At 42.6% G+C, this 12,767-nt stretch overlaps 1 protein-coding gene across 43 annotated transcripts in view; it reads left to right on the forward strand.

The window, feature by feature from the left end:
* JAKMIP3 (Janus kinase and microtubule interacting protein 3) overlaps positions 1–12,767 on the forward strand; it is a 97,320-nt gene that overhangs the window by 8,052 nt on the left and 76,501 nt on the right. The window lies entirely within an intron of this gene.

Genomic DNA, 12,767 nt, shown 5'->3' on the forward strand with positions numbered 1-12,767 from the left:
TCCTCCGCAGCTGTAAATGTTGGCGTTTCAGGGTAATACAAGTTATGATGAATAACTGTAGCAAAGTAATCTGGTTTCGGTGCTCGCTGAGTAATTGATTTGGACATTTCCTATTTTCTGAACTCTAATGCATATGCTGCCTATCTTCAGAACTGCTTCTGATTCTGTGCTGTTTAACCTGTTAGATTAAAAAAAGAAAGTTTATAATTTTTTCCAGCTGCTTGCTCCCTTGTGAGTGTTAAATTTCATTTATCTCACCAAGATTTCTTTTCCTTTCATTTAATGTGGCTGCGCCTCTACTGACACTGTTTAAAATCCAGACAGAAATTAGAAAACAAATACATTGGAGTCAGATTGACTTTTGTTTGTTATTTCTCACATCATGATACTTCCAGAAAAATGTGTATAAAGTAATAATTTACTGGCAGGAGACATTCACTGCTGTCAGTCTAGGCTCACGGCTCTCAGCTGACATACAGCATTCTTAACCTATCACCTATTCTACACTTTTGCTTTTCTCTGTATGTTTAAGTGCATGGTAGGTGCTTAAAATGTGGTCAGAAATGGAAAGTTTGGCATGGGGGCTGTCTTAATACTTCACTTTTGCAGTGGACTTTCCGTCTGTTTTGTACTGGCTCTTGTCAGCTTTCTGACTAGTTTCTGACTAGGCTTATTCTTCACCTGGAAATACCAGACTGGTAGAATGTTTAATTTTTGTAGTGGTGAATTAAAAGGCAAATGACACTGGTATGAGGATACAAGAACACCATGACTAGAGGAAGTTGCATTTGTCACTAGGGCCTTGATGGAAAAAATAGCACCCCATTTTAAGATGACTTTTAAGCATGTGCTTAAGGCCCATTGGTTGCCTTGAAAAATACTAGTCTTGAATATATTTGTGGAACTTTGTGCCTATAAATCTTTCCCTTATTATATGCTCTGAAAGTGACAGTTGTCAACACCTCCTACTTGGTGAAGTTTCAGAAAGTTTCCAAGTGCACTGTCAACTTCTATGAAGAATAAAACTTTGCTTCACTTCCCCCCCCCCCAATTCATCTCTGAAATATTACCTTTTATCACAGATAGCTCAAATTCAAAACAGTGTCAGCAAACAATGTTAACAAGTGAAGGCCTTTAAATAATGATCTTTTCTAACACTTTCCTTTAAACATCTGTGTTCTAATTTTATCCCTTTGTCCGGTGCAGCTCTTCCTGTATAATCAATAGCAGAGGTTCAGCTTAAATGGAAAAATAATAAAAAAGAAGGTTCTAAAAATTTTACACAAACCAGTTGACTGGGATGTAGGATTCGAACACAAAGCTATTCCCATCCAGCTGCTCTGGTTGTGAGACTTTAACAGGACTGAGTAATTTTAAGACAGGTAACAGCATTTGTATGAATATATGTTATGGTGAAAGCAGCCAATTATTAGCCAATACTTCAGACTTCCAAATTAAATAATTCCTGTAATCCTATCTTTGTTTGACCACAACTGGCTAGTACCATTTATCTGCACATGAAGGAAAAGAGGAGCTTACTTGTCCCTAAAGCATCAAGTGTTGGCTATTGTTGGTGGCAAAGTACTGAGCAATTTCTACCAGTCGTCTAACCCAGAAAGATAACTCTCTGGTTTTCCTTTGGCGCTTACAGCCAAGTGCTCTGTGGTCAAATAGACCTAAAACCCCAAAAGATCTCAGTAATTTACTATAGTTCTATAAAAATTATTCTAATGGAGAATGACATCCTTGTAGATTTTTTGAAAACTCTTGAGTTTTATGCAAATCCACAAATCATTATTCCCAAGAACACATGGTGAAGGATTTGTTATTCACTGGTGATGCAGAATCAAGATGTAGGTTCAATAAATTTCATCTGTGTAGCTTCCTGTATCCTCCAGCGTGACCCTCCCTTTTGTACTCCGTAAAAGCAGAGACAGTGACTGAGGAGAAATAGTTTGGAAAGGCTTGAGAAAATGTCTGGAGGACAAAATTTGGTTCCTCAAACACACGCGCAAGCGGCAGGGTGTGGAGTGTTGTCTTTCTTTAAGCTCAATAGATACCTTGTTGTGCTGCATTTTAGAGTTATTCCACTGGTGCCACGGTCGTTTGACCTTGACAAGGTCATGTGCAGACGGGGACCTTATTTTTCATGGTGCTCAGGTGAAGAGTCAGTTGAAGATGCAGAATGTGTATTTACTATCCTTTCATCGAATGTTTCTGGGTTCTCGTTTCTGCTGTTGTCGGTTCCAGGCTCCGCTGCCATTTCACAACACAGCTGGGAGGCCCAGCTGCTTGGTGAGGCTGGCTGTGGGGTAACTGGGATGAGGTGTCCCAGGACTAACTGAAACCCACCTCTGGTCTGGAAAGCTGCTGCCCAAGTGATGCTGGATATCGCACGAAGCTGATTTTGTCATAGTTCATAGCCAGAATTTATGGCTCTGGAAGTAGGTTGGTATTAATGGCAGAGCAAACTGCGGGCTGTGCAAGACACTCTGGTGTGAGATGCTGTTCAGACTGGCCATCACTGTGTGGCAATCCCGATTCCTCTGTTTCAAGCCTTTGAAAATCAGTACAGGTGGAATTGATTCAACTTGGAATTTTAACACCAAAAAGACTTCTTATCTTTTTGCTGACTGCTCTGTTTTGTCTTGCATGACCCCTAGTTGTGTAATAGATGTGTCCCCTGGCACATGCTGTAGGTAAAGGACAGCGTTAATGAACTCCAGATGGCACATACCATATTTTACTGGGATGTAAATCTGAAACAAAATCTGTATTAACGGTGTTTAATTAAAAAAGAAATTGCACAGAAAAGGCCTGATTCTGATGCCACTGAGTCAATGTCAGGAATCTTACTGGTTCAGGGACTCAGGATATGCCCACAGGGAGAACTTTGCCGAGTATCTGAAGTGTCTGAAGATTTACTGATTTGTGCTAACTTCTAGTAGCACTCTTACACTAATATTCCTATGGCACTCCTGAAAAGCTTTTGCTACCTTTTGCATTTTAACCAATTCTATAGCAAAATAATGATTTTATTATTTTTATGTTGGATTACTTTTCTAGCTCCCTCCATAACAAGTGAATTCTAGATGTGGTATATAATAAGGACGTGTCTAGTTTACAAGAGGACCGTGCTTTTAAAGCAAATCTCTTGATGAGACCCATTTGCACTTTGGTTTGCATGATGGTCTGGTCTCCGCATCCACAATCTGGATTTCTTTCAGATAAAACTAAATCAGAAGGTGTTTTGCAACCAGTAACTGGTACTCATACCACAGGATAACACTAGATTTTTTAATTCCATCAAAATGTTCTGTAATGTTGTCTTTATATAGATACAGGGTTCATTCATTTATGTGATATTTTCTTACTCTATCTGAAAAGAAATGCCAGCAAAGAAAGTTAATGAGAAACTTTAAGGCATAGCAGAAATCTAATATAACCATCTAAAGCACAGATTTTTCTTTACCTCAATGGCTAAGTTTCAGATTTTCACGTAAATAGGAAAAACGTGTTCCCTAAATATAGTTGCTATGGTCATGTTTGCATGTTGAGGTAGACAGTAATTTATAGCACAGCCTTTGTCACTCTGGAGAATTGCAGAGATTTTTGTACCACTCTGACATCTGAATTTTGCCCTGGTTCGAAGACAGGAGCTAGCAAGTAAATAACCATAGTGATTTATGGGACACTTGTTGGCATTTTTATCTTTACATGTTGCTTCTGTTGTTAGCAAAACAAAATGATTAATCGCAATGCATTATTTCAATATTGTCTCATATCATAATTACTTCTTGCATGCTAGGTAAAGCCAGATTACCCTGACAGCATTCCTTGGGAAATGTTGGATGGGAAGGCCAATTATATGTATGGTTCAGTTCAACAAAAAATGGTCGGAGTACACATTAATGCCTAAGGGAGAATAAGGCAGAGCATGGAGTACGTGGCTGTGAACACGCAGGTGTTGGGGGCGCAGGCGACCGCACTCATTGCTCAGCTCTTCCGCCCACTTTCCACAAAGATTTTCCCTGTCTGGAAAGTGGGGGCAATACACTAAGCACGTTGAAGCTCGCTGACACCAAACCTTCTGTGAGAGTGAGTCAGGTCTTGCTGCTGTGACTTGCATGATGATCAGTGGAACTTTCAAAATCCCTATTTTGCATTCAAAGCAAAGTCAGAGGTAGCTAGAGGCAAAAGATATATTTGCATGAAGTTAGTAATGTAAAAAGGCAAAGGGTCTTAAAGGAAAATTTATTAGCTTGATCTGTAGTAATAATAAGTAAATGGAAAATACCATGACTTAATGGTCAATTTTAGTCCATTTTATCTCAGATAATGCTTGCAGTTGTTAAAAGCCTTTTCTCTCCAATCAAAGCAGTTTGGGGATTTCTGGTGTTTTGAATGGCTACTTAAAATTTTACTTTACTGAGGGATCACAACTTTTTACTGCATAAGCAGTTTTACCAGTTGTCCTTGGAGGAAGCATTATGGATTTTGATTTTGTAAACAAGCATCTGATATTTCCACACAGGCATTGGCTCACAGTGGCCATAACTCAGAGTGCTGCTGGGAGCTGCGGGAGACTTCCCTTCGTTCCGGTGGGTGCCTGCAGGTTCTGGGCCTGGAGGGCTAAGGCAGTCTTGTCACGCCAGGGTGGATGATTTATTATTTATGTTGATTGCAGAAGGATTTATTATGCAGTTTGACACTTTCACCTTTTACTTGTGCCTTCTTTTTGCTCAGTATTTTATGCAAGGCATTATCAGGTGCTGTTTGGGTTTGCCCACAGAGGTTGTGAAGGGGGCAGGGAGAGGCTCACTGCATTGTATTACATGGTAAGATGCTGGGCTGTTCTGCTTCTGCCCTTTTCACCTCCTGGTTTATTTTTTTCCTGCTCCATAATATAGACCGTAAATTCATTCAGCATTCATTTTTTGGCAGCTCAAATAACCGTGGGTTACGTATTCAGAAAGACTAGCTTACTTTAAAAAGGAGAGTAAAGGTTGATTCTTATCTCTTGAGATCACAGACAGCAACATTTAGCATTAGAAAAATCAAAACAAGCTTTTGAAACAAAGGGAGGTTTTTCGGTTTAGTTTTCCCTACTTTTCCCAAGCTTTCCCAAACATGTGGCTGGTTCCTGGATTTGCAAATGCAGAAATTCCAATTCCGTGTATCGCTCATACTTGTTTGTGATTTATAGGGACAAAACCATCACTGCCAAAGCTTTGGACTTCATTAGCGTGCAAGCCTGTAGTGGAAGGGAAATCTCATTATGCTTAACTGCCCTTAGGACACATTCAAGCTTAGCAGGAGTTAAAAAAACCTAGTTGTTTGCTCACAGGTGCCCCTCATTACACTGTCAATTAGCCCAGCAGGCTGAGCGCTGCTGACCTGGTTCTAGGCAGAGCTCAGCAGGGCTGTCTCAGGGAGCTCTGCCAGGCAGCTCTTCCTAAACAGAGACAATTTTCTTGCTCCCTTTAGTTTGGTATATTTTTTTATGAAATAATATTTATTTATGAAAATATCTATGTGCAGCTTAAGACTGGCTTACACTCTTGGCTTGGTAAGATTTTATAATCACAAATTAGGCAAAAACATAGTGGAGAAGTGAGCAACTCAGAGAATGGGAGTTACCATGGATTTGAGGAGGAATAGAAAAGAGAGGAATGCTTGATGCACTCTTGGAGTTGTCCTGCGTGAAGTAAATGGTGGGTAAGGATGTCTGAACTGGCTAAGACAGGCAAAGCAGACAGCGCAGAGGATGGGGAGAGTAACTGGGTTTGGGTGTCAGATTCATCATCAAGAATAGGAGCGGAAGAACGCTCCTTTTCCCTAGAACTTTGTTTTGGATTTTTTTATGATTATTTTGTTTCTTCAAAGGGAGAATCTGAAATAGGGAAGTGTGTGAAATGACTTTCTTCAGAAGTGCCCAGTAACCAGCAGGATGGCAGTGGATGACCAGAATCAGTTTGGTATTGACAGAGATGGCACATCCAAACCCGCAGGAGAGCGGGAAGATGAGTAAAACCCTGGGAACACCCGCAGTCAGCTGGAGTGAGCTCTGCTGCTGTGCAACGTGAGGCTTGGTAAAGGACTTGTAAAAATTTGGGAAAAAGCTCTTGGCATAAAACTTTTTTCCCCTCCTTTATTTGCAAAATACATGCCATTAGGAGGAATACAGTGTGAGGATTTGTTTTTTCCTTCCAGAAGTTAAGCTGAGGTTGGGGGATCCTGATTGTCCTTCTTGTCTATGCTGTGAACACTGCTGTATGGTGTGAAAGCTGCAGGAAGGCCCTGGGGATGGCAGAATGAGATAATGGCGTACCTGGTGCACCACTCAGTGTGGGTGGAAGTAGTTCATGCTGGGCTGACGTTTGATTTGGGTGAGGCCTATGCCATTGACAGCCTAGGAGAGCTGAGACTCCATAATCTCGATGGGAAGTCTGGATTTTGCTAGGGAGAAGGAAACTATAGGTGTTAAACTTTTTTTCCTATTTTCACTCCATTATCACCATCTCTGTCTTGCACTGGAGAGAGGCATGTATGGCAAGGAAATGAAGGAGGCCTTGGGGACAGGGGCTGGCCTTACAGCATGGCTTGTATTTGCTCTCCAATGTCTCTAGCAACCTCTCATGAGGAACAGTGGGAGCAGAGAGCAAATTATCTTCATCGCCCACAATGCATTCCCTTTCCTAGAGAAGAAGCTGGGCGTTTGCTGTGTGTACAGAGTTCATGTGGAAGAAAATGATGGAAGATATTTCTTCTGTCAGCTAAAGCTAGAGGCTGGAGAGCCGAGATGCTCAATAGGACCAGACTTGCACCAGCACTGCGTGCTTTTGAAAAATCAAAAATGGCTCCCAACAAGCAAGACGCCTGGTCATTGGCACCGATCGATTTATCGGTGTTGGCCAGGGGCTGGGCATCAGTAACAGGTCTGGTTTACTTGTCCACCTCAACATAGTAACTGCTTCCCGCCCCTGATGCTGTGGGAAATGTTTGGATGTATTTTGCTGTAGGAGCAGTAACAGTTATGTGAAGGAGAAAAAGTTGCTGATTAACTCAGTGTTATGAATAAACATGTGAAACTAAAGAAAAATAGGTGCTTCTGCTAAAAATATCATTACTGTCATTTCAAAGTAAGTTACTCAACAACTGTATTTGACGCTGAAGAATGTTATACAGGCATGAATATTTTTCTTCTGCTTATATTTCTATGTCAATCAACAAACTGTGGTATCAAGTAGTGTTAGTCAGCTCAGGAGTAGATGTACCTCCTGGGAAGGAATGTCTACACAGAAATAGATGTACACGTAAATCCCCTGATCATGAGTGAAAGATAGTGAGCAAAAGATTCAAGAATTTGCTAAAGCAACAGATGCATCTTTGGAACAGAGTTCGAAGATATTACTGTATACCAGCACTAAATGAAACCAGGTAATTCGGTTACTAACAAAAACTGTCCTGGAAATTGTGAAATACATTGCTCCTGCCTCAAGCCAACCCTCAGGCTTAACGCCTCTTGCTTTAGCATCCATTATCTCGTTATCACTTCTTTAAATACCGCTGTTTCTAGGAATGGATGTAGTAACTCTGTCACTGATTTGAGAGCATTACAGGTTTCTTCTGTTTATCATGGTTTTAACCCCTCTGTTGCAGTGCCGGTGTCTGTACTCTTAGCTCCAGGCACATTGTGTGTAACATATGGATGTCACAGTTCTAGAGGTGGGGCAGGCATTTTCAGTAGCGCTTTCTTGCATAACTGAGGCTATGTAAGCACAAGGTGAAATGACCACCTCTGCCTACCCCTAGACAGGCAACTCCAGCTGCCCCCGGTGCTGGGCTTTGCCTGTGCCAGCGCTGGCACAAACTGGCTGACCAACTTGGTGCTGAAGCTGCTGAGCAGCTGTTAACACAGCGACGGCCTCGCAGCTCGCATTGGTCACCTCTGGCTGTTGGGACTGGCAGCACGAAGCCTGCTGCCGTGCCGCTGAGCACGCGCCTGCGCTGCGTGTCTAACGCGGTGACCAACAGCATGAGCCGGCCGCTGGGAGTCCAGTTCTGCAAGTTTTACTCTGTCAGGCTTGTCTTGGTGCTGCGGCCATCCAGCACTGTTCTTCGAGCTGTGTGGGCTGAGCATGTAGATAATTAGTTAAGAAGTTAATTTTCAACAAAGCAATTTAAAACTGTGGATCAGAACTGGCTTCTCGGTGCGTAAACAAATACAGAAGTAGCCTCAAGGCGTAATTCCCTGGGGTACCTGGGAAGGTATTGCCCTTTGAGCTTCTTGTAAAAATAAACTTCAGTGCTTGGGTAATATGCCAAGGTGTCTAGTACTGGGTATGACCCGTATGTTTCAGATTGCTGTGACTGATTTAGTAAGTAATGCCATACTGATAAACAATTCTTTTAATATGTATTTTTATATATATGCATACACACACAGATATATATGAGGCTCTCTATAAAGAGTATAAACTCTGTAGCTTCTTCTTCTTTTTTCTTCATTTTTTCTCACAAAGATTTTTTTTTTTTCCCCCACCATGATCAACAGGATCTGAAATGTTTTATCTCGTTAAGAGCAATAATTATTATTTTGCCCAAAGGACCTAGACACGCACATCAGTTACATTCACTGATGTAAACGGAGACATTTCTTCACGTGGGCAATAGGTAACAGGGCCCTTCCCCAAGGTGAGTGCTTCGGGAGCAATAGGTGATAGCATGCAGAACCTTGGATGCTATTTAAAAAAAGGCCACTTTTGTTTGTCAGTGACTTTTCATATAAGTTAGCTTTGGTTCGCTAGCTCAAGGTTGTGATTATGAACATAATTTCATGCATGCATATTTCATATTAATGTTACCTATTTAAAGTAACACAAGTGCAAGCTTAGGTCCCTCAAGTTTCCTTGGAGTTGTGGATTCCAAGCACTAGCTTGACTCACTTTGAGTCAAAATTTTGAGACCTTATTTCATGTTATTTACATCCAAAATCAGTTTTATTCCATCTAAGTTTAGGCTGTCAGTCATGCAGGTGGGATTAGTAGCAGTTTCATACAGGAGTTCAAACCGGTTTCTGGATTTGGGTTATGTGCTGCCTACTGCCTGTCTATAAAGTCTGTATTAAACATCAGAAGTACGAAGGCAGCAAAAACCTGAATGGTCCAAACTTCCCCCTGAGATTAAAATATTGCTTCATTTCTTCTACAGGTCGTAACAGTTTCAGGTCATTGTTTTCCAAAAATGCCTTTGTGCGGTAAATCGTAAGCACTTTGTTAGACTGCTTTTCGGAAATGTGTGACTATATTAATTGCTGTCTTAGTCATGGGAAGAGGACTAGAAAGGAGCTTATAGAGCCAAAACTGTATGTAAAATATCACATTTGGCAGGCCTGCAGTACATCTTCATAAAGTTTAACTTGGATTCTGAAATGCTTGTAATATTCGCTCTGGGATATATGTTTGGGTTTGGTTTTTTTTCAACAGTGTACCACATCTACTTTCAAGATGAAGCATGAAAACTTGTTTTTTAGCATTTGCTGCTAAGTCACCTGAGATGATAAAGGACAAAAAAGAAGAAAATTTACAGGTCCCTTCTCTTTGGCAGTAGTAGGAAATACCCCACCCTACTTCCTGGCTGAGTAAGCAGCTTTCTTCTCCAAACCAAACGGGTTTGCTGGAGCTGACTGGGTTAGAGCAGGAAGAGACCCTTTCTGCTCCTGCCTGGGTTTTAGGCAACTGTTGTATTTTTTGTGTTTCTTTAAAAAAAGAAATAAAGCACAAATTGCATGTAGACTGTTCTGTACTTTGTGGATTTGCTCCTAACCTTGAGCTCCTCGGATGCAAGCTGCTGCCACGCGGGCGGGGATGGCATCGTTGACATGGTGGTGTGTGGTTGCCTCTGCTGCTCTGCCAGCTGCAGCACCAGGATCCAGCTGGTCTTGCAGACTTGCTGGGATCAGGTTGGATTTTTGTCTAGATTCCTTTGAGATTTTGGTAGCCTGTACTAACACACAAGAGTGAAAACTATTGGCTTAGTTCATGCACTAGCCCAGCTGAAACACCTCAGAAATATTTTTGCTTACTGGGAAATGTCTTTTTCCCTTTAAGCCCCTCCCAGACAGAATAAAAACTTATCACCTGACATGAATGCTTTTAGGAAGAAAATATTTTAAAACAGGGCTTTTAAACTCTTGTTTTTAATTAAACATAAGCGATTCCAAAAAATCAAATGCCGTTCTAAAACATTTTAGTTTCATTTTGGACATCATCATTGCAATTTTTTATCTTAATATTTTGACTAGAATGATTGAGAAATAAATCCATCATAAAAATTCTTCAGTCAGCGAAGTTCATCACAGTAGCTGTGTGCTTCAGATATTGCTTTTTGCCTTTGGCCCTTTGAGATCATACTGTAAATACGATTTACTGATCTGCAGCAGAGTTACTGCCCTTCTGTTTGGAAAAAAAAAAAAAAGAGAGAGAGAGAATATGAAAAGAGAAAACCCAGGACAGGGATGCAGTGGTAGTCTGCTACAAGACAGGCAGAAGACGGTCTGAAATAAAGCAAAGCACATCAAGGGCACGGCTGCGCGGGCAGCCCGGGCTCCATAGCAACTGCAGCGGCTCCCATCAGGAGGGATTGAAGTGTTCTGCTGGTTTGGGGTTTTTTAAAGCTGCTGCGTGGGTAAGTTGTTCCTGAGTATATGTTTGTTTTCAAAATCTTGTTGGCTACAAGCCCGTTTGCCAGCAAAGGAAGTAATCTTTTCTTTAAATCCAGTTAGTGAGAGCGATGATAGCCCTGCAAATGGATTGAGCGAGTCTTGCTCAGCCCTCGCGGGTCGCGTTGGCTGGGCTGCGTCTTCCAAATAATTCCGCTGGGGAAGAACATGGCATGCACAGCGGCTTCTCATCGGGCAGGGAAGGATGTGGTCTGTTCGCGTCTTGTGCTCTGAAGTAGGAGGTGGGGAGAGAAGGAATAGAAATGCCCAGCTGGCAGCAAGGCACAAGTAACTGTGTTTTCAAAAGCCCAGAAGAAAACTTGTCCTCTTTTCTTTTGATATGGCTGTATGCTAAAAAATTGTGGGTCAAAGCAAACCAATTTTTTTTTCACCTGAACCTGTATTGTAAAGAAAAGCAGGAAGGGCAGAAGAGTGAGACAAGGCAAACTTTGATCACAGAAAATGTCTCTCTAGCTCAAAACAGGATATTTTATTTCCATTTTAAGGACATTATGTGAAAAACAAAGCAGCAGAAATCAAGAGCCAGGCTGCATAAAAAAATCAGTGAGGAAGAAATACAGATGTTACAGCCTTTCCTCCTGTATTTCTCCCCCCCCCTTTCAAAGACATTACTGTAGTTAGTGTATAATTAGGGTGACTCTGGTGGGATTCTCTCCTTGTCAGAGGATTCAGCCTGGTGCCTCCCACCGCTTTGAAGGAAGGCCGGTGCATTGACCGGCAGTGAGCAGAAACTTTTGCAGCAGGCAGACAGCCAAGCAGGCAGAACAGGCTGCCCAGAGAGCCTGTGCGGTGCCCCTGGGGATTTTGAGGCTTGCTATTTTAAATTGAGATTCTATAGTACTTCAGGCTAATATTGATTTTTTTTTTTAATTGTTTTATTTTTTATTCAAGTATTCAGTACGTGCTGTGAATGTTTTATTCTTCTGTTTTCTTACTCATTCACCCATTTGGTCCATTCTAAAACTCTCCACTACACCTTGTATTTCTTGTTTCACCCCAGTGACTGTATCAGCTCTGTGCCAGTGTTTCTGTCTGCCTGGTTGTTTAGATCTATAGGTGCTGGTGACAGCAACAGCAGATTTACCGTGGCTGTAGGCCGCTGTTGCATCCGCTGAGGACAGCGGGTGACCCTGCCCCATGAGGCGGCACCGAGCGCGTGGCACAGGCTCTGCGGCACAGTGCTCCCAGCCAGCACTTCCACTCCCAGTAAGGTCCTGTCATCGCCAATAGCCCCCTCTTGTTCTCCTCGCTGCAAAATGACCCTCGTAAGTACGAGACCGGTGGCAGTGCAGCTGTACGTGGCTTTTGGTGTTCTCCGTGGTAGTGTGCTGGTGTGGGCAGATGCTCCTCAGCAGCTCCCTGCTGCCCTCCTTGTCCGTCCCAGTGCCCTGTGGCACTGGTGTGGCGTCTCTGATGCAGGGTTGGATGCGGGTCGTGGGGACAAAGTGCCAGCTTTGGGAATGCTCACTCCCAGCAGCCACCAGGGCCCAGCACCAGGGCAGCAGCAGAAGGCTTTTGGAAACCCACGGGTCTCAGGGGGGGCTGTGAAGTTTTCCTTGATGCTGCTTTTTACCCTGCATGCCTCAACCATGGGCTATCTACAATCTTGCTTCTAATTAAAAAACTAAAGCGTAAGACTTTATGTAATTAAAGTACATGTTTGCTAATGCGTCGCAGGCTGAATTCTCAAGTACTTCTTGGTTAGATGCTTCTGGAAGTAAACTTTCAGCTTTCGTTCTCCGTAGTAATGGGCTAATCATTCATCTGAACAATTACCTTTACTCATGGTTCTGAATTCCACGGGTCAGGTCTCAGGGAGCGGATAGAGACGGGGCTCCCACTGGTAGTGGTGGAAGCAGGGCTTGGGCTGTGGGCACCCCCAGCCCCACGGGCACCCTGCAGTCTCCCTGCGCTGAGCAGCATCTGGCCTGCTGTGCCCAGAGCTGAACAGGGCTGGACCTGAAGCCTTTGCTCTCTCCCTTGCACTTGCTTTTGCAAATTATTAGTAGTGTTTGTAGTGGCA

This window comes from Opisthocomus hoazin, chromosome 6, assembly GCF_030867145.1.
Source record: "Opisthocomus hoazin isolate bOpiHoa1 chromosome 6, bOpiHoa1.hap1, whole genome shotgun sequence".
NCBI classification, from domain to species: domain Eukaryota; kingdom Metazoa; phylum Chordata; class Aves; order Opisthocomiformes; family Opisthocomidae; genus Opisthocomus; species Opisthocomus hoazin.